The sequence below is a fragment of the Neofelis nebulosa genome, chromosome X (assembly GCF_028018385.1).
Source record: "Neofelis nebulosa isolate mNeoNeb1 chromosome X, mNeoNeb1.pri, whole genome shotgun sequence".
Taxonomy (NCBI): domain Eukaryota; kingdom Metazoa; phylum Chordata; class Mammalia; order Carnivora; family Felidae; genus Neofelis; species Neofelis nebulosa.
The window spans coordinates 128,382,837-128,404,091 of NC_080800.1; the positions used below are offsets into that span (position 1 = coordinate 128,382,837).

At 39.5% G+C, this 21,255-nt stretch overlaps 1 protein-coding gene across 2 annotated transcripts in view; it reads left to right on the forward strand.

Moving 5' to 3' along the window:
- Nucleotides 1–13,354: 13,354 nt before the first annotated feature.
- VAMP7 (vesicle associated membrane protein 7) overlaps nucleotides 13,355–21,255 on the forward strand; it is a 58,507-nt gene continuing 50,606 nt past the window's right edge. For both annotated transcript variants that reach the window (XM_058714681.1, XM_058714682.1), the window contains exon 1: nucleotides 13,355–13,505. The gene's annotated coding sequence lies outside the window, so the exon portion shown is untranslated. The remainder of the gene's footprint in view (nucleotides 13,506–21,255) is intronic.

The following is a 21,255-nucleotide window of genomic DNA, read 5'->3' on the forward strand; positions in this document are numbered from 1 at the left end:
GTGTGTCTCTCTCTCTCTGCCCCTCCCCTGCTCATGCTCTCTCTCTCTCTCTCTCAATCTCAAAAATAAATTCTAAAAAATTAAAGAAATTTTTTTTATAAAAGCAAACTTTTTGATAGATTTCAATACCACAAGATCATAAAAATTTTTCTTAAAGATCAGCTAATATAACCTCATAATTTTACAGATGAAAGTCACAAAGGTGAAGTCATATGAATTGTATTAAAACCAGAACTGTTACAAAATCCAGGACACGATGACTCTTATACTTGCATGTATTTTAATGAATCAATTACGTATAGTATTTGAATTCCTTGAGAACATGTATTTCTAGTATTTAGCATACTTCTTGGTACATGATGCCTCAGTAAAACTTTGTTGAACTGAAGTGCTCTATTTAATTGCAGGAGGTAAAAATAAAAGTCATGGTGTTAACTTCAAAAAAAAAATAGTCCTAAATGTAGGTCTTTCTAATTTGACAGGCTAAAATTGTATGAATAACTCTCTCATTATGTCTGGACAACTGAATCATGCTACCTTAATGACTGAAAAATAGGTTCCTTCTGCGGGATTTATTACATAAGCAATAATCTTTTTCTCTATTGCACTTTTGTCCCACTCATCTCTTAAAATGTGGTTTGATTGTGAAGTCAGTTTGGGCTTGGCCCCACAGGAAGCTGCATTGTATAAAGGTATATAGGGGACATTGGAATCAAAATAGACATTGGATTTGAATTTCAGCTTTGCTATTAACTTTTAACAAAGTATTTAACCTCTTTAAACCTAAAATTTCTCATCATTTGTCACCATGTTCTTTTATATATCTACATAAGGAGATGTCTATAGATTGTTTTAAAAATTCTAGTTATTGCTGAAATTTGAAGAGATAGACTTCAAAATTATACCACCCAGATTTATTGGAATATTAACTGAAACCATGTATATTCAAAAATAAACAATGTAAGAAACATTGCCTGACACTCAGTAGGAACTCAAAAAAATGTAATCCCCAAGAGGGCAGAAACTGTTTTCTGTGCCATTAGTATTTTGGACATAGCAAGAACTCAAAAAATTATGTTCAACAAATAAAATGTTGTGTTTCCTTTCCTTCTTGTGCCTAATTTGTTCATAAAATATCTCCCATACCAATCATTATTGTACCATGCATATGTATTTGTCTATTTTACACCTCCACCTAGATTGTGAACACATGGTTTTACCCTTGTTTGTAGTCTCCCAGTTCATGGTCTTCAGTAGGATTCAAAATTTGAACATACCCATAACCAGTAAAGAAAGTGAATCAGTAATCAAAAATCTCCCAACAAACAAGAATCCAGGACCAGATGGCTTTCCAGGGGAATTCTACCAGACATTTAAACAAGAATTAACACCTGTTCTTTTGAAGGTATTCCAAAAAAAAAAAAAAAATGGAAGGAAAATGTCCAAACTAATTCTATGAGGCCAGCATTACCTTGATTCCAAAATCAGACTAAAACCCCACTAAAAAGGAGAACTACAGACCAATTTCCCTGGTAAACATGGATGCAAAAATTCTCAACAGGATACTAGCCAAGCGGATCCAACAATACATTAAAAGAATTATTCACCAAAATCAAGTGGGATTCACTCCTGGGCTACAGGGCTGGTTCAGTATTTGCAAATCAACATGATACATCACATTAATAAAAGAAAGAACCACATGATCTTCTTAACAGATGCAGAAAAAAGCATTTGACAAACTACGGCATCCTTTCTTAATAAAAACCCTAAAGAAAGTCGGGATAGAAGGAGCAACGTTAACATTATAAAAGCCATATATGACAGGCACATAGCTAATATCATCCTCAATGGGGAAAAACTGAGAGCTTTCCCCCTAAGGTCAGGAACATGACAGGGATGTCCACTCTCACCACTGTTGTTCAACATAGTAGTGGAAGTCCTAGCCTCAGCAATCAGACAACACAAAGAAATAAAAGGCATCCAAATCGGCAAGGAGGAAGTCAGAATTTCACTCTTCACAGACAACATGATATTCTACATGTAAAATCCAAACGTCCACCAAAAAACTGCTAGAACAGGGGCGCCTGGGTGGCGCAGTCGGTTGAGCGTCCGACTTCAGCCAGGTCACGATCTCGTGGTCCGTGAGTTCGAGCCCCGCGTCAGGCTCTGGGCTGATGGCTCAGAGCCTGGAGCCTGTTTCCGATTCTGTGTCTCCCTCTCTCTCTGCCCCTCCCCCGTTCAGCTCTGTCTCTCTCTGTCCCAAAAATAAATAAAAAACGTTGAAAACATAAAAATAAAAAAAATAAAAATTAAAAAAAAACTGCTAGAACTGATACATGGATTCAGCAAAGGATATAAAATCCATGTACAGAAATCAGTTGCATTTCTATACACCAATAATGAAATAGTAGAAAGAAAAATCAAGGAATTGATCCCATTTACAATTGCACCAAAAACCATAAAACACCTAGGAATAAACCTAACCAAATAGGCAAAAGATCTATACACTGAAAACTATAGAAAGCTTATGAAAGAAATTTAAGAAGATACAAAGAAATGAGAAAACATTCCATGCTCCTGGATAGGAAGGACAAATATTGTTAAAATGTTGATACTACCCAAAGCAATCTACATATTCAATGCAATCCCTATCAAAGTAACACCAGCATTCTTCACAGAGCTAGAACAAAGAATCGTAAAATTTGTATGGAACCAGAAAAAACCCTGAATACCCAAAGTAATGTTGAAAAAGAGAACCAGGGGCACCTGAGTGGCTCAGTTGGTTGAGCATTCAACTTCGGCTCAGGTCATGATCTCATGGTTCATGGGTTCAAGCCCCATGTCGGGCTCTGTGGTGACAACTCACAGCCTGGAGCCTGATTAAGATTCTATGTCTCCCTCTCACTCTGCCCCTCCCCTGCTTGTGCTCTGTCTCTATCTCTCTCTTGAAAATAAATAAATAAATGTTAAAAAATTAAAAAAAAAAGAAAAAGAAAAAGAAAACCAAAGCTGGAAGCATCACAATTCCAGACTTCAAGCTGTATTACAAAGCTATAATGACCAAGACAGTATGATACTCGCATGAAAACAGACCCATAGATGAATGGAATAGGATAGAGAACCCAGAAATGGATCCACAGATCTTTGACAAAGCAAGAAAGAGTATCCAATGGAAAAAAGTCTCTATTGCAAAAGGTGTTGGGAAAGCTTGAGAGCGACATGAAGAATGAAACTGGACCACTTTCTTACATCATACACAAAAATAAACTCAAAATGGAAGAAAGACCTAAATGCAAGACAGGAAGCCATCAAAATCCTAGAGGAGAAAACAGGAAATAATCTCTTTGATCTTGGCTGCAGCAACTTCTTATTTGACATGTCTCTGGAGGCAAGGGAAACAAAAGCAAAAATGAACTACTGGGACCGCATCAAGATAAAAACTTTGTGTACAGTGAAGGAAACAATCAGCAAAACTAAAAGGCAACCAGCCTTTAGTTGGGAGAAGATATTTGCAAACGACATATGAAATAAAGGGTTAGTCTCCAAAATCTATATAGAACTTATCAAACTCGACACCCAAAAAACAAATAATCCAGTGAAGAAATGGGCAAAAGACATGAATAGACACTTCTCCAAAGAAGACATCCAGATGGCCAACTGACACAAGAAAAAATGCTCCACATCACTCATCATGAGGGAAATACAAATCAAAACCACAATGAGATACCACCTCACACCTGTCTGAATGGCTAACATTAACAACTTAGGCAACAACAGACGTTGGCGAGGATGTGGAGACAGAGGATCTCTTTTGCACTGCTGGTGGGAATACAAACTGGTGCAGCCACTCTGGAAAACAGTATGGAGGTTACTCAAAAAATTAAAAATAAAACTACCCTATGACCCAGCAATTGCACTACTAGGTATTTATCCAAAGGTACAAAAATGCTCATTTGAAGGGGCATGTGCATCCCAATGTTTATAGCAATATTATCAACAATAGCAAAATTATGGAAAGAGCCCAAACATTCATCAACTGATGGATGGATAAAGAAGATGTGGCATGCATATATGTATACACATATACACACTTATACATATAGGTGTATATATATATGTGTGTGTGTGTGTATACATGTATACAAACAATATACACCTATATATGTGTGTATACATATACACACACACACACACACACACACAAACAATGGAATATTACTCAGCAATAACAAGAATGAAATCTTGTTATTTGCAACAACATGGATGGAACTAGAGGGTGTTATGCTAAGCAAAATAAGTCAGAGAAAGACAAATATCATATGATTTCACTCATGTGGAATTTAAGAAACACAACAGATGAACATAGGAGTAAGGGAAGCAAAAATAAGATAAAAAGAGAGAGGGAGGCAAACCAGAAGAGACTCTTAAATACAGAGAACAAACAGGGTTGCTGGAGAGATTCTGGGTGGGGGGGATGGGCTAAATTGGTGATGGGCATTAGGGAGGGTACTTGGGATGAATACTGTGTGCTGTATGTAAGTGAGAATTACTAAATTCTACCCTTGAATTATTACACTATATGAACTAACTTGGATTTAAATTAAAAAAATAAAAGCAAGAAACAAAATAAAGGCTTACTAAATAGAAGCCATTAGCGTGTATGTTGCTTCAATCTTCCTAAATTAAAAAAAAAAATTATTTGAGAGAGAGAGAGCGCGCGCGAGAGAGCATGCAAGTGGGGGAGAGAAGCAGGGGGGAGAGAGAATCTCAAGCAGGTCTAAGCTCAGCACGGAGCCGAACAGAAGGCTTGATCCCATAACCCTGAGATTATGACCTGAGGTGAGATCAGGAGTGGGATGCTCAACCAACTGAGCCCCCCAGGCGCTCCTCAATCTTCTTAAATTTCCATATGACTTACCATTATACTTAGAAACTTAGTCTTATTACAAAAAGAATTTACATCTCTCAACAAAGTTCATGGTCTGCACGGCTGCGTGAAGATGTACCAATTACCTTCAATGTAGAGTTGAGAGTGTTCCTGTGAGCCACAAGATGTGTGAATGAATTCTAGCCACTTTTTTAGAGCTTCTAAAACTCTACGGAATTATTTTCCAGAGGTGAATAAGATGGACAAATTATATATACTATAACATATATAATATACAACATATATATCCCTTGATTTTGTGTTACATATGTACTCACACATGTTTCTAATACTCTAAAGCATAACATGAAAACCATTACCTTAACATGAGAGCTATTTAAAGCTTTTGTTTTTATCCTTACAGGGAACCAGTGCAGGCACAGATTTGAAAAAAAAAAAAAAAAAGTTGCAGGCTGTAGAGGGAAGGAAAAAAATCCTTAAGATATGTTGGGGAGAGCAAGGGTTCAGGAGGCAGCCACCTATGGTTCTAGTCCCGGCTCCGCAGCCTCTAACTCCAGGGTGATTTCGAACAACCCCTTTGAGCCTTACTGTATTAGACTCTAGGGGTGAATTCCAGCGGTGCTTTCCCCTTATTCCTAACCCCAGTCTACTTGTTCTTTCGGAGAAATGTTCCATGTGAACCCGGTGGGGAGGGAGATGAAACCCTGTGTTTTCCGGGAGCAGTAAAAGAGACGGAATAAAAGCAAAGCTAACCGGGGCTGTTAAGTCGCCTTGCTGCTCTAAGGTCTCCGGTCCAGCCCGTTTCCGGCACTTTCTCAAATCGGGTCACGAGCACCACGTTCTCTATCTAAGAAGAGCGGTCCTTGAATCCTCTCCCCTATGGAGGGAAGAGAAGAACTACAGTGAAGGCTCTGTCTTGTCCTTCCAGCGCACCCTTTGCAGAGCCGTTGCCGCCAGCAGTGACGCGACGCCAGGCCTCCCCCTCCCTGTCCCTCAACCGCATCCTCCTCCCCGCTTTAAGCTCTGAGGCCCTTGGGTATTTCTGCCGAGGTCCCTGGGCGGTGTACTTCAAAAAACTTCGCCCCTCGCTAGAATTACTGTCTTCCAATCATTCTGCTGTGAAATGAGCGCTTCCCGCTCCCTTCCCCCACCCCAGCAAAGTCGTCAGAAAAGTCCCCTTTTAAGTGCTGCAGCCCTGGAGGCAGGAACACTAATTAAAGAGAGGCAGGGAAGCAAACACGTTGTGTACCCACCAAGGACTGATATTGGCAATCAACACTGACTGCCCACCCACTCCTTGTGTTCCCTCTTAAAGAGGTTCTGGGGGCGCCTGGGTGGCTCAGTCGGTTGAGCGGCCGACTTCGGCTCAGGTCATGATCTCGCAGTCCGTGAGTTCGAGCCCCGGGTCGGGCTCTGTGGTGACAGCTCAGACCCTGGAGCCTGCTTCTGATTCTGTGTCTCCCTCTCTCTGACCCTCCCCCATTCATGCTCTGTCTCAAAAATAAATAAAAATAAACGTTAAAAAAAAATTAAAAAAAAAAAAAAGAGGTTCTGAAATTTACACAAGAGCCACAGGGTCAGGAAACCAAGACCTCCATAGGCAAACCTTGGCCCCAGTCAGTTTCTGTGCTGCTTAGAGCCTCCATTTCCTTATCTGGAAAATGAGGTTGACCATAATAATAGCTCACAGCATTACTATAATGATAGAGTGCAGTAATATATATTTACCATAGTAATACTATTTGGTACCAGAGGAGTATTAGTCCTTCTTGTTAGTATGCATGCTTTCAACAAACTGTAATTGAGCACTCACTCTGTGTCACCTTAAGGAGATACAATGGTGGGCAAGAGCATTAAACTTTCTTCCTATATGGAACTTATATTTTCTATAAGTAAATAAAATTTAATGGGGCAAACATACAGTAAAGAAGTAAACATTGAAAAATTATTTTGATCATATATTTTGTAAAGAAAATAAAACAGAAAAATGTTAATGATCACTGGTCATGGAGAGTCCATCTGAGGAGGAGCCATATAAGCTGGGAACTGAATTACAAGAAAGACATGTGCACATATCTGGAGATTCAGCATCAAATGCTGAGTAAACAGCAGATGCAAAAACTCAAAGGTGAGAACATACTTGGTCTGTTCCAAGGTGGAAAACATGCACTTCCAATATGATCATGCCTTGCAGATGTATTTCTACCCCTGCACATGTGAGGATAATTTATATGGGCGTCTTCAACCTCACCAAGGAAGAGTTGGAGAATAGGAAATATGTAGCTACATGTCCTCAGTGTTCTCTTATCATAAAATGACAAAGGTCACTTTATGTGTGGCGAAACAATCCCAAGCCCCTTCCACCAATGAATAATTGGTTACATGATGAAGGCCTGAGGAGTCAAAATCTTGAACAACTGGGAATGAGCCAAGACGTAAAAAACCAAATGCCAAATTACAGGCCTCTTCCCTAGGGATAGTAGGCTTGTGGTTTGCTATTCCATTAGAATGTAGATTCCTTACATCATATGAGAAGCAAGCCAAAAGATGTGACATATCTGGATTTTATGCTTAGAACTCAGAACTGGAGATGTTCTTGATTTCCCATCAGAATTTTAAAGGAGGATGATTTCAACTCAGTGTTTTCTTTTCCTCCATTCCATCATTTTTATGCCTTAAACCTAATCACTTGCTACCTGATAGCAGCAGTATCTACCTCAAAGGCATTAGTATCCCTTATTTTTGCATTGGTTATAAAGATAATTCAAATTAGCCCTTCTTGTAATTTGACATCACCTTTGCTTTAGAAACTTTAAAACTTAAGAAAATGAGTTGCCTTGCCAGTGTTGCACTTCCATGTTCTGTACCAAGACTCAGGCTTGCCCTTGGTCTTGTCCCTTTTTGAATGTTAGTGTTCTGTGAAGCAGTGTGTAGTTTCTGTTACACACCATTTGGTGCTAGTCATGCCATTAAAGAGAAAATTTAGTGAGCTCCCAATTTCTCCAGAACTAGAATTTTGTGGATAAAAGTAAAAAAGTGAAATGGTCACAAAATTTGGAATTTCTATGTATGGAGGTTCAGTGGTTTTTAGAAAAGGCTAATGAAATTGTTCTCCAGATGGGAGTTGATGTAGACTCTTTATGACTGGCAATAATGCTTCCAGCATTATCACAATGTCATCTCACTTCACCTAAAAAGTGAAGCATCTAAAGTAACTGCTAAGACTCTTTTGAAAATGAGAGGTCAAATCTGAGTAGATGTATTCATGGGTCACATCTAATGAACCTCTATAATCTACAACCAAACTAGAGGCACACTCTGACAGAAAAATGTTGTTCTGGAGAAAAAGAAACACACAAAGGTCATCAGCTTTTCTTTGTTATAGTGCTGGGAGAAGCAAGAAATTAGTTACTTATATGGAAATTGGAAAAACCCCTTTGTATATGTAAATTTCCCATGTGTACATAAAGTTAACAAAAATGCCCGGGAGCGCCTAGGTGGCTCAGTCAGTTAAGCAGTTAAACTTCCAACTCTGGCTCAGGTCATGATCTCACAGTGTTCGTGGGTTTGAGCCCTGCATTGGGCTCTCTGCTGTCAGCACAGAGCTCGCTTCAGATCCTCTGTCCTCCCCTCCCCAACTTATTCTCTTTCTCTCTCAAATAAATAAAAACTTTAAAACAGTGCACTGACATCCGGCAGTTTTTTGGGGAAATGGCTCCTGCAATTAGAGAGAAAATGAACATTCTGTTACTGATAGTTGCACACAGACACTGGAGGTTTAAATTAAAACAACTCTATATGTTTTTTTGTTTTGTTTTATTTTGTTTTTGACTACTAGCACCATGGCTATGTATAGCCATTAGACCGAGAAGTAATAAATCATCAAAAACTGGATGTTGAAAGTGTTTGGTACGTTATGAGAAGCATTGTTCTACTGCAGATGTAAATAAATGGCACGTTCCCGATATCATGAGAAATTTCATTCCTGTGTGGGAAAGACACCTCAGAGCTGCTTTGCCAAAGCTGGTGTTGGAACCACTGATGCCTCGGAGAAATAGACTAGGATATGTGATGACTGACTGGAATGAGCTGCAAAGAAAAAATGAACTGTACCATACTCAAATGCCAATGATTTTGTAGATATTGGTAATGTGTTAGCTCCCTCTGCTGATTGTGAATTTCAAAGGCAAACAGGCACTCTTGAGGTAGGTCTGTTTTGAGCATAGAACAAGAAGAAAATTTGCCCAAGACCAAATATCCAGGAGAAAAGAAGCATAAACAGCACTGGTGATCAGTGATACATTGCAACATCGTGCATGATTTTGATGCCAACACAACAGTTACTCGATTTGTGAACCACAAAATAACACATCAGGATGCAATCTTGTTAAGCGGAATGTAAAAACAGGGTCTCCCAGATACCACTAGAGCTCTGTATAATATATGTATTTTATTTTAGCCCAACAGATATTTCTGGAGCATCTAGTACATGAAAGCCGGTTTGTAATCCAGACTCTATCATTTCTTAGCTTTGTAATCTTTGTCAAGACCAGAAGAGTTTTCATGTGTACAATTAGGAGACTGGATTAGGTTATCTAAGCCATCAGTTCTATAATTCCAGGCTTGGCAGCTGCAGGAATTGAAATGGAAACTGAAACCTTTGCTCCATAAACTCAAACTGTCTAAAATAATGGATTATAAAGAAGAAATTCTATTCTTCAGCAACTTGATGAGATGGTAACAGAATTTCTGAATTGAAAATTATAAAATTATAAAGCCATCTATTTAAATGGTTCTGTATGCACGTTAGTATACACATGCAGGAACATTTTTCTTGGAAACTACCCAACATATTTTTAAAACTGTAGACATTAATTTATTACCAAGATAGTATATTGGCATGTTAAATAAAGCTAGATAAGTTTTTTTTAAACCCATACATCAGATCATGTCACTGCTCTGCTTGAACATCTCTAATGATTTTCTATCATACTTAGAATAAAATCCAAATTCCTTCTCCTGGCTTACACAGCCTTGCAAGACCCTCTGGCCATAAGAAAATAAGATGCAATAGAACTCCAAGCAGAGAGAGCTGGTGCAAAGATCATAAAATGGGAAGGAGCTCAACATATTTAAAGAGCAGAAAGAAGGCTGGTGTGATCTCCTCTCCTACCACTCTTCTCTCACTTCTACTACCTTCCAGCCACTCTGCCTTTATTTCTGTTCTCTCTTATCTTATTGTGGCCAATTCTTTCTTGACATTCAGGTTTCAGCTTAAATGTTACCTCCTGAGAGAGACCTTCCCTGATTTCCCAATATAAAGGCTTGTGCTAGAAATACAAATTTTGGAATACAGATATTACTTTATGAGAGAAAATGGAGTAAGAATTGAGGCTTTGATAGAGCCCTAAAATCTCTAAATGAGGCAGCATTTAAAGTTCACAGAGCTCTTAACTCAGGATTGTCTGGCTCCAAAACTCATTCTCTTTCTAAGAAACTATTCTCTCTCACAAAGAATAGGTACTGAATAAAATTAATACTAATATGAAAAGCATAACTTTGCAGGTGGTGGATAAAGCTGAAAGAAGCAACATATACTTTGATGTAAAATGAAGACGAGGGGCGCCTGGGTGGCTCAGTCAGTTAAGCGTCCGACTTGGGCTCAGGTCATGATCTCATAGTCTGTGAGTTGGAGCCCCACATCAGGCTCTGTGCTGACAGCTCAGAGCCTGGAGCCTGCTTCGGATTCTGTGTCTCCCTCTCTCTCTGCCCCTTCCCCGCTCATGCTCTCTCTCTAAAAAATAAACATTAAAAAGATAAAATGAAGACATGGTATTTGAGATAGGTCTTGAAGAATAAATAAGATTTAGATAGGAGAGGCAGCATGTGCAAAGGTGCTGAGGCATGAAAGAGCATGGTATTGAAGTATTAATTCCACGTAGGCAAGGACATTGTCTGTCTTGTTCACTGCTGTATCTCCAGAATACATAACAGGCCTGTCTCATAGTGGGCACTTAGTGCATATTAATGGAAGGAATGGATGGTTGGATGAATGAGTGAATGCCATCATAGAGGAGCAGGCTTTAACACAGAGTGTGTAGGTGAGAGAAGCGGAATATGAAGAAGGAGGGGTAGAGAGAGGCCAGATCACAGAGGGCCTTGAATTCTCTGTTGACAATCTTAGACTTTATCCTCTACAAAATGAGGAGCCAATGAAGGTTTCAAGTAGGATTTCAAAGTGATCAGATTTTGTTTTAGATAGAGCAATCTCAAGTGACAAGAAGGGGCAGGTGGGGAGATGGTAAAGGAGATACTATAGGTACAGAGACATTATTTCTGATTTCTAGTGCTCTGATAATTTTAGTCATGATTCTCTGAATGTACTTCAATTTGTCTATAACCCACTCAGAGCTGATAACAATAACTAAGGAATGGCATATCCTGCACGTATTAGATTGGAACCACATGTATAGTGCCTTGTGACCAGTACTATACTTTTGTCATGCTTGGAAAAATACAGAGGAATGGAATAGAGGTAACCTGCACAAAATATCTCACCATTTCTCATTTTTTCCTTTTATTTATCTCCCTGAATATAAACTAAATAAAAGTAAATGCTACTTACCATTATGTAAGACCAAATGAAGGAGAACCAATGACAAACACCATGCTTATTTGATAAATACTTATTGTCCTTGAGTGCTTACTCTCTGCCTCACACTCTTGTTCATTAATCATTGCAACAAAGCATGAAAACTGGTGCTATTATTATCCTTATTTTAAAGATGAGAAAACTGAACCTTGAGAAGTGAGGTATTTAGGAGACAGAATTAGTATGGCTTGATGATTGTATGGATGTGAACTTTGAGGGAGTGAAATCACTCAAAATGATAGCCAGCTTTCTGGTGTGGCAACTGATTGCATGGTTGTGCTGTTCACTGACATGGGATTAGAGGAGAAGGAGGAACAGGTTATGGGAGAGGGGAGAGTAGAAATGTCTTAGGTCAACTGAGGACTATGTTAAGTTTTAAGCACCTGAAAGAGATGCCCATATGTCATTAGGTATTTCAGTCTGGGTTACAGGAGTCTTTTCTGGGCTCCCTATATGTAGGAATCATCAACATACAGATGACAACCAAACCAATGGGAATGGTAAGATCACCCAAGAAACTTGTGAAGAATGAGAAAAAAGTGTAGGATGGAGCACTATAGAATATGAACATTTCAAAGGAAAATGATGAGCTGCCACAGAACTGGGAGGGGAACAAGGAATGCACACCATCTTAGAGATAAAAGAATAGAAGGCGCTATTAAGTGGATGTTTGTGATCCCCTTTTTATATGTTGGAGCCCTGCTCCTCAATGTGATGCTAGTTGGAGGTGGTGCCTTTCTAGGTAATTAGGCCAGCAGGGTGGAGCCCTCATGAATGAGATTGGTGCCCTTGTAAGAGATGTGTCAGAGAGCTGATGTCTCTCCATCATGTGAGGATACAGCAAGAAGGCAGCAGTCTGCAAGTCAGCAAGCAGGTTCTCGCCAGAACCCAACTGACTGGCATTCCGGTATGAAACTTCTCAGTCTCCAGAACTGAGAAATAAATGTCTGTTGTTTAAGCCATCCAGTTTATTATATTTTGTTAAAGAAGTCCATTCTAAGACAGAGGATTTAAAGAAGGAGGAAATAAGCAATGTAAACTCCTGCAAGTTTGAAGTATGGGAATTGTTGAAAAGTGACAATTGTTTTAGCAACACAGTTGAGAATTTTGACTAGAAAAGAGAGGTGGGAAAAAGACCACAGGTTAAGTCTGTGTGTGGTGACAGGTTTGGGGGGGTGTGGGATTGAGAAAGGCGACTTTGTAATGTTTTAGAGGAGAGAAATTCTGCCAGTCTTTAAATGCTGATAATAAAGAGGGAATAAACAGGGAGCCGTTGAAGAGTCACGAGACAGAAGGGCTCATCAGTGGAGTTAGACTCTGAGTTGGCAAGACTGGAATACGAATGAAAAGAGGACGGGGGAGCTTAGATCAAAGGAGAGGAGTTATTATTATTATTACTACAAAAGCATGGGAGAAAAGATTGTTGAGGGTCTAAGGAGGTCACAAAATTTCGTGGCGAAAGTAGAGAGTTCCTGTGAGACTAATTCTATTTTATTTGTGAAGTAACAGGAGACGTTAACTGCTGACACTAAGCAGGGAGATGGCGGGGTAAGCTTCGCTCTTCGTTTATCTCGCAGACTCAATACTGGTGGACTCCTTGTGGCCCTTTCCTTTTGTGCGTTCTTTTCTTTTGCCGGAGAATCAGCGCTTGATGTTGTTGATGACGAGTTACCTACCAACTGTGCAACAGACCGGGCTATAAGCCAATTGGAACTACCATTCCCAGAACGCAGTGCGGCTGCTGGGAAGTGTTGGGGATGGGACTGCAGCAGACCCCGCCCCCCCAGCCCACTCCCATTGGAGGAGCGCTCACATTCCCAGGAGGCCGCGCGCGGGCGGGGCGCTTTACGCGGAAGCCGGCGGCGTCGGGTCCCAGCCTCCTCTGGGAGCGGGCAATCGGCGGTCCGGTTCTGACTTGCGCCCCTCTGTCCTGAGCCCACGCGCTCTCAGGGGGTGCCCGGACAGGTAAATGGAACGGGGCACGCTCGGCAGGAGGCGGGGAGACGACGGCGGAGGGAGGGTAGAGGTGTGGACTGGAAGGTGCTGGGGTGGATTGAGGAAGCAGTGCAAGGGTGACTTGGGCTTCTCTGATGTCGACGGTTCGAATGGTCGGGTAGGTTCAGTTTTGGCGAAGTGCGTTTTCTGCCTCTGAAAAGGCCTCGAATTAAAGAGTGTCAGAATGCGTCACTTAAGTTGTTACAGGAGGAGGAAAATGTTAACTTTCCCTCAGTTCGTATTCTAAAAGACCTCTCTTGAGTCTTTTGACGACTCGTCTCTACGCCCTTGTTTTGATGACGTCACTTTTCTGCTTCATCTCCTACTTCTGAACTCCTTCGTGGGTTTCTATCCTTCCGCGTGCCGTTTCTTCACCACCCATTGTTGACATTCCTCTTCTGCCTCAGTTCGGGTAGGTACTCTGTATCTCTACCCAGATCTATTTCCACAGTGTCAGACCTGTATGTTGTTATAATTGGCCAATATTTAACAAACTCTGGCCATGTACTGGACACTTCGGTAAATGCTTTATATCTCCCTCTCCCATAACCCCCGCCCCAAACGACCAGTTGTCAAGCCCTTTTCTTTCTGTCTTATTAATTGCTCTCAACTACCTGTACCTCCATTGCCCCACACTTGATCCCAGAGACATGTTTTCCCTTTGAATAGCTGTGGCTGAGACCAGACCCATTCATATGTCTAACAAATATTGATTGAACAGCTAATATGTTCTAGATACTCTTCCAAGTTCAAAGGATATAGCTAGAAACAAGACATACGAGATTGCTACTCTCATTAGTTCACGTGTTTGTGTGTGTGTGGGGGGGGGGGGACAGGAATAATCCAGATGATGTGATGTGGTAGTGGTGGTAGTTAATATAAAATAGAACAGGTTGTTGACTTAGCAGGGTAGGCTTCTATCCTGAGAAAGTCAGAGGGATTGGGTTGGGTTCAGAACATCACCCTGAAAGAATATTTGTAACGCCAAGAAGAATACACCACGTCTGTGACCAGACTCCAGGCTTTTCATAAACACATTTTCCTCTGCCATATCAATATTTGTTCATCATTCTTCTGTCTCCTCTAAGGTTATTACATCAGAATTGGTAGTTTATCTGCCATTGGCTTATTTCCTCCTAAGACCAGGACAGAAGAGTTGGGGATTAGATTAGATTAAGGCAGCTCAACTGCTTTATCTTACTTAAGGAGATAATTTAGTAATCAAAATATCCTTCTTACCAGGTCCTACTGAATATAAAGTTATCTGTTGTTTAAACCAAAACATGCTCAGTATTCATTCATTTAACAAATATTTGTGGGAAAATTATATGCCAGGCACTGTGCTGGGCACTGGAAAGCCAGTAATGATAAAATAGACTTTGACCTTTCTTCCAAAGAGAAATAATTTTAACAGTATGTTAATGAAATGCTTTTTTAAAAATCTGAGTTACATGTATTTTTTCCTTTTCATATTTTTATTTCTAGTTAACATACAGTGCATTATTTAAAAAAAAAAATTTAATGTTTATTTTTGAGAGAGAGAGCGAGAGCAGGGGAGGGGCAGAGAGAGGGAGACAAGGAATCCGAAGCAGGCTCCAGGCTTCAAGCTGTCAGCACAGAACCAGACACAGGGCTTGGGCTCATGAACCATGAGACCATGACCTGAGCCAAAGTCGGACACTTAACCAACTGAACCACTCAGGTGCCCCAACATACAGTGCATTTTTGGTTTCAGGAGTAGAATCCAGTGATTCGTCACTTAAGTACAACATCCAGTACTCGTCATAACAAACGACCTCCTAATACCCATCACCCATCGAGCCCTCCCACCTCCCTCCATCAACCCTCAGTTTGTTCTCCTGTCTTTAAGACTCTTATGGTTTGTTTCCCTCTCTTTTTCCTCCCCCCCCCCATATGTTCATCTGTTTGTTTCTTAATTCCACATATGGGTGAAGTCGTATGGTATTGGTCTTTCTCTGACTTATTTTGCTTAGCATAATACCCTCCAGATCCATCCACATTGGTTAATTATTTTTGATGGCTGAGTAATATTCCATTGTGTATATATACCACATCTTCTTTATGCTGAGGAAACTCCTAATACATAGGCTGACACCTGTTGTTTTTTTTCTTCACCCAGGTGAAATAATCACAAAACTTTAAGAAATCTGAACAATTGTGTACATTTTTAGATTATTCACTGGTTATACTTTATTTCATTTATTTGTTTATGTCTTTCTTTCCAATTATACTATGGCTCCCTTGAGTATAGAGGTCCTTTCTTAATGGCCTTCATGCCACCAGTGTCTACTACATTGGTTGCCATATAGTAAACCCTTAGGACATATGTGTTGAACTGAAATAGAAAAACTATTTGATCCAATCCATTAATTACTTAACTTATACAAGGCCTTCTTTATATAAGGTCATTAGACTTATCCCTAGTCCTTCCCAACCACCAAATGTGGACCATTCCATCTCATCAGGCTAGTTTACCTTCCCTAATTTGATCTCACTTCTATAGCTTCTCTTGTTCCATAGCTCCCCCCTAGAATGAGTTCCCATCCTTTCCTGAGCACTTTCCATGCCCCTCTCCCATTTAATTTATTGAGCCAATTTAATAGTATAAAAGGGTGGAAAAAATCTAATTGCCATTATGTATTTCCTGTGGAACATTCTGCTAATGAACTGTTGCAGGGATTAACATAACACACCCCCTTGCAATAATATAAATAATGATACAGAATGTGTTCTTTTGATTTTACACTGACTATAACCATGGGCTATGTCAGAAGTTAATTATTCCACTTCTTTTTTGTTTGAACAGTTGCACATCCTTTATTCATAAAACACATTATAGTATCATTTGGTTTCTGCTTGGTTCAGACATATCTTTAAGTATTATTTTCTCCTTAGCCTGAGATAATTGTTAATGTTATTCTGCTACTCTGTCATCTTCAGCATGTCAAGTCTTAATTCTTCAAATAAAAGGTTTTTATTATGCAGATAGATTTCAATTGTAAATTGTTACTGCAAAAGATAAATTATGTCTTTGTAACTGATTAAAAAACACAACAAGAATACAGGAGTTCTTGAGTCATTATTGTCATTATGATTTTAGGATTTGGTAGCCTAAGAGCGGCCAGACACATGCTTCCAAGACATTAAAAATTAGGCACTGTCATTTTAGAGAATTTCTTGGCACTTAGGCCTTCATAATGCAAATGCAGCATGGAATTGTGTGCCATTGCTCGTTTATAAGGTGTATGTGTAGATCCAGAATATTTACATAAATTTTTTGATGTTATCAAAATAAAAATATAGAATTAAAAAATTAGGAGTGCCTGGGTCGTTCAGTTGGTTAAGCATCTGACTTTTTGACTTAGGTTATTATCCCACAGTTGGTGAGTTTGAGCCCCACATTGGGCTCTGCTGTCAGCGCAGAGCCAGCTTCAGATCCTCTGTCTCCCTCTCTGCCCCTCCTTCTGTCTCTCTCTCTTTCTCAAAAATAAATCAACGTTAAAAAATTTGTCAGAACACATAGACTTGAATGTGAGAAAAATTGACTTGGCCTTTTTCTTTACTCAGTTCTCTAAAACAGTCTTCAACCTCTACTTGAAGATGCCTCCACTGAGGAGCAGTGTTTGTATTGTTGCTGTGCTATTTTGTTAGCAATTTGTTTTTATTTTTTTATTTTTATTTTTTTTCTGGATGGGGTATGGGAAGCACTTTGTTTTTAATACAGGTAATCCATTACTTACTAATGGATATATTCCAAAAATTCCTTTTTAAGATTATTTGAAACTTGATGCCTTTTCCTTTATAAATAATGCTATTCAGGGCATTTCAGTTGTTACGCCAACTGGTAACATCTTACTTAATCTTTAATTTAATGGACTTAAAGACCTTCACCACAATTTAAAACTACATCTAGAATTCTCAGTTGGATTCCTCCATAGCATATCCTTTTTTGGAATCCCAGCAACTGAAACAAAAATGACCTTTCCTTGGAATCTTCTAGGCAGTAGAAACAGGTCTTTCTAACTCCAGGCTGTTGGAGGTTGCCCTTATGGCCCATCACCCTAAAGACAGGCCTATAATGTGAGTAAGGAAAGAGGATAATGGTCTCGGAGAGAAGTGGGAGGCAAGTTGGGATGATGTGAGTACATGTAGAAGAGAGAGTAGGAATGATTGGGGGGAACAGTGAGTTTCTAAGATGTTTTGTGTCCTCAAAAATGACATGTTGAATCTTGACCACTGGTACCTATGAATGTGACTTTATTTGGAAATGATGGTCTTTGCAGATGTAATTAAGATGTAAGTTAAAATGAGGACTTACTGGAATAGGTGTCCTAATAAGAAAAGACACAGAGACTGCTGTGTGAAGACATGGGTACACATGGAGGATGCCATATGACTATGGAGGCAGAGATTGAAGTGCTGCATTAAAAGGCAAGGAATGTGAAGGATTGCCAGCAAACTGCCAGAAGCTAGGAAGAGATAAGATTCTCCCCTACACATTTCAGAGGGAGCCTGGCCCTGCCAACATCTTGATTTTGGGCTTCTGGCCTCCAGAAGTAGGAGACAGTAAATTTCTCTTGTTTTAAGCCTTTGCAGCTTTTGATACTTTGTCAAGGAAGCCACAGGAAACTCATACAGGACTCTTAGCAGGAAGGAAGTAGAATTGGGATAACGGCTCTGGGACCCAGAAAGGAATGAGAAAGAGAACTGTGTTGAGACAGGGCTTTCCTTTATATTTCATCATTGGGTTTTTTTCCCCTTCTCTTTTCTCTCTGGCTTATCTTTTTCATTCTTTTTTTCTTGAATATTATATTTATATAGCATGTTAGGATTTATTAGACATTCACATACTGCTAATAATTAGCAGAGCCAGGTTTTCTCACTTTAAATGCAGTATTCTTTTACAGCTGTTTCTATTATCCCAATACTCATGAAGACATTACAGGTTCAGGGGTGCCTGGGTGGCTCAGTCGGTTAAGCGTCCAACTTCGGCTCAGGTCATGATCTCACAGTTCTTTAGTTAGAGCCCCGCATCGGGCTCTGTGCTGACTGCTCACAGCCTGGAGCCTGCTTCGGATTCTGTGTCTCCCTCTCTCTCTACCAGTCCCCTGCTCACACTGTCTCTCTCTCTCTCTCAAAAATAAGTAAATGTTAAAAAAAAAAAAAAGACATTACTGGTTCAAGTGATGGGGATTAAGGAATGCACTTGTGAGCACTGGGTGTTTTATGTAAGTGTTGAATCACTGAATTGTACACCTGAAACTAATTTTACACTATGTGTTAACTAAACTGGAATTAAAAACTTAGAAAGATGGGGCTCCTGGGTGGCTCACTCAGTTAAGTGTCTGACTCTTGATTTTGGCTCAGGTCATGATCTCAGTCATGAGACTGAGCCCCACGTCAGGCTCTGTGCTGGGCCTAGAGCCTGCTTAAGATTCTCTCTCTCCCTCTGCCTCCCCCACCCCCACATGCATGCTCACTGTCTCTAAAAAATGAAAAAAAAGCTGAAAAAGACATTAAAGATTCTATTGCAAGAGAGTTACAGTGGGGGAAGATGAGACTTGATAATAGGTGAGGTTTTTAACAGTCTAGAAGAGAGTAAGAAATTCCTATTATTGACACATGAGAAGAAAGTAAAAATTTCTGTGGCTGTGTACCTGATGTTTAACAGACATTTGTTCCTAATTATATTCCAAATAATGCACTCCCTGTTCTAGGTGACTGTACTTCATGTAAGCTTCAAGGCTGCTGTCACGTTCTAAGTCATCTTTTTTTAATGTTAAATGTTCCTAGTTTCTCTAGCCATTCTTCAAATGATAGCATGTCCAGGTTCCTTAACCATAATGTTGCCCTTCCATCCAATCTTGAAATACCATACTCAAAGTTGAGTTCAGTATTCCACATGTATTCTAACCAGCACAGAGTATAATGGTAATAGTACTTTAAAAGATCAAGACACTGTTTCTTAATGTAATTTAGGATTATGTAAGAATTTTAAGCAATTACCTGATGTCAGTTCATAATGAACTTCTGGTCCACTAAGACAGTAGACTTTTTTTGTATTGTTGCCAAATTCAGTTTACTTCTTGAAGCTGCTAAGGGACTGAAGCTGCTACTTTTTCATCTGTCTCATGGACCATATAATTTCTTGTCTCTGTTTCTCTTTGTGGTTTTGTTCCATTCTACTACATATCTCTGTGACTAATGACTTGCTTCTTTATTGAATTTTAGTGGCTCTTTTACAGTCTCCCTACTATGCATCAGTGAACACAGGTAGTAGCTGACACTTGTTCCTTCTTGAAACTTGCTTTCCCTTTGGCTTTCAGGCCACCACACTCTTCTGGCTTTCCTCTGACTTTCTCAGTTGGTCCTCCTCAGTCTTCTTTGTGGGTCCCTGTTCATCTACTTTTCTCTCAACTATTTGTTGTGCCGTGAATTTTGTCTTTGGTTTTCCCTTAACTTTGGTTGTGCCTTTGTTTTTTTTTTTTTCTATATGCAATGTCTTCAGCAAATAAATCATGTTTAAAATAACAGGTGTAGATGAGCTCTTCTTGGGATGAGAGCGTAGAACTAATACCCATGGAAAGTCAACATTTAGAAGTTAGCTAGAAGAGGAGGGCTCAAAAAGAAAACAAGGAGCATCCAGACATGTAGGAGTGTTTCAAGAAGGAGGGTTAGTCAGCAATGTTGACTGTTCCTAAGAGGTCAAGTAAGTGATAATAGAGAAGTGTCCACTGAATTTTGTAGCATAGAGGCTGTTGATGATCTTAGCAAGCATGGTTTTGTGGACTCTTTAGGGCAAAACCCAGATTATAGTAAGTTGAAGAGGTAAGAACTAGAGAAGCAGAGATAGTGTGTAGGTTGTGATTTTAAGAAGTGAAGCAGTACCTGAGGCATGTTATAGGGTCAGTTGAGGCTTTTAGGATCAAGGGATATAATATACAAGAAAGTGATTTGGAAATTGTAACTTGATACATATGTGTAAAGAGAAATCCAGAAAGAAGATGATGGCGAAGGACACAACCCGGGGGAATACCCTTATTTAGAGAGTGGAGTGAAGAAGAGACCCTGGAGGTGTTTAGCTCAAGTGACAGATGAGTACTTCTTCTCTGTGTGCTGTCTTTTAGTGTGAGATTCCAGGAAGGAGTCTGAGGATTCCCTGACCTCAAGCATTTTTATGGTCTGTTGCTGTATTTCACAAAATATGGTTGTGTGAATCACCTGCATCCAGACAGGCTTGTCTTAAATACGTATTTCCATGGTGTCACCTCAAGCCTACTGAATCAGAATTTCAGGTGATGATGCCAAGAATTTGAATTTTTAATAGTGACTGTCATTCTTCTGCCCAGGATAACTCATTAACCTACATTTTAAGAACCACTGGCCTGTTGGATGAAACTGAACATGTTAACAAAAAACATTAAGTTGAAGAGTTAGAATAGAAAAGTACTTTGTCATCTCTTTTTATAAATTTATTCTATAGATAAGAGAAATGATGAGGAAGTTACATGGAAAAAATAGTACAAATTCATTATATGAGAAAAATAGACCTAAACTCATGCTGTATATTGTTTTAGAAATGTTTTGTTTATGAAAGACCTTACCATAATTTATAGAGCCATTCCTCTTATAGAAGGTTTGTGTTGTTTCCAGTTTGTTTCTATTATGGATGATGCCTTTAAAGTAGAGGCACTACATA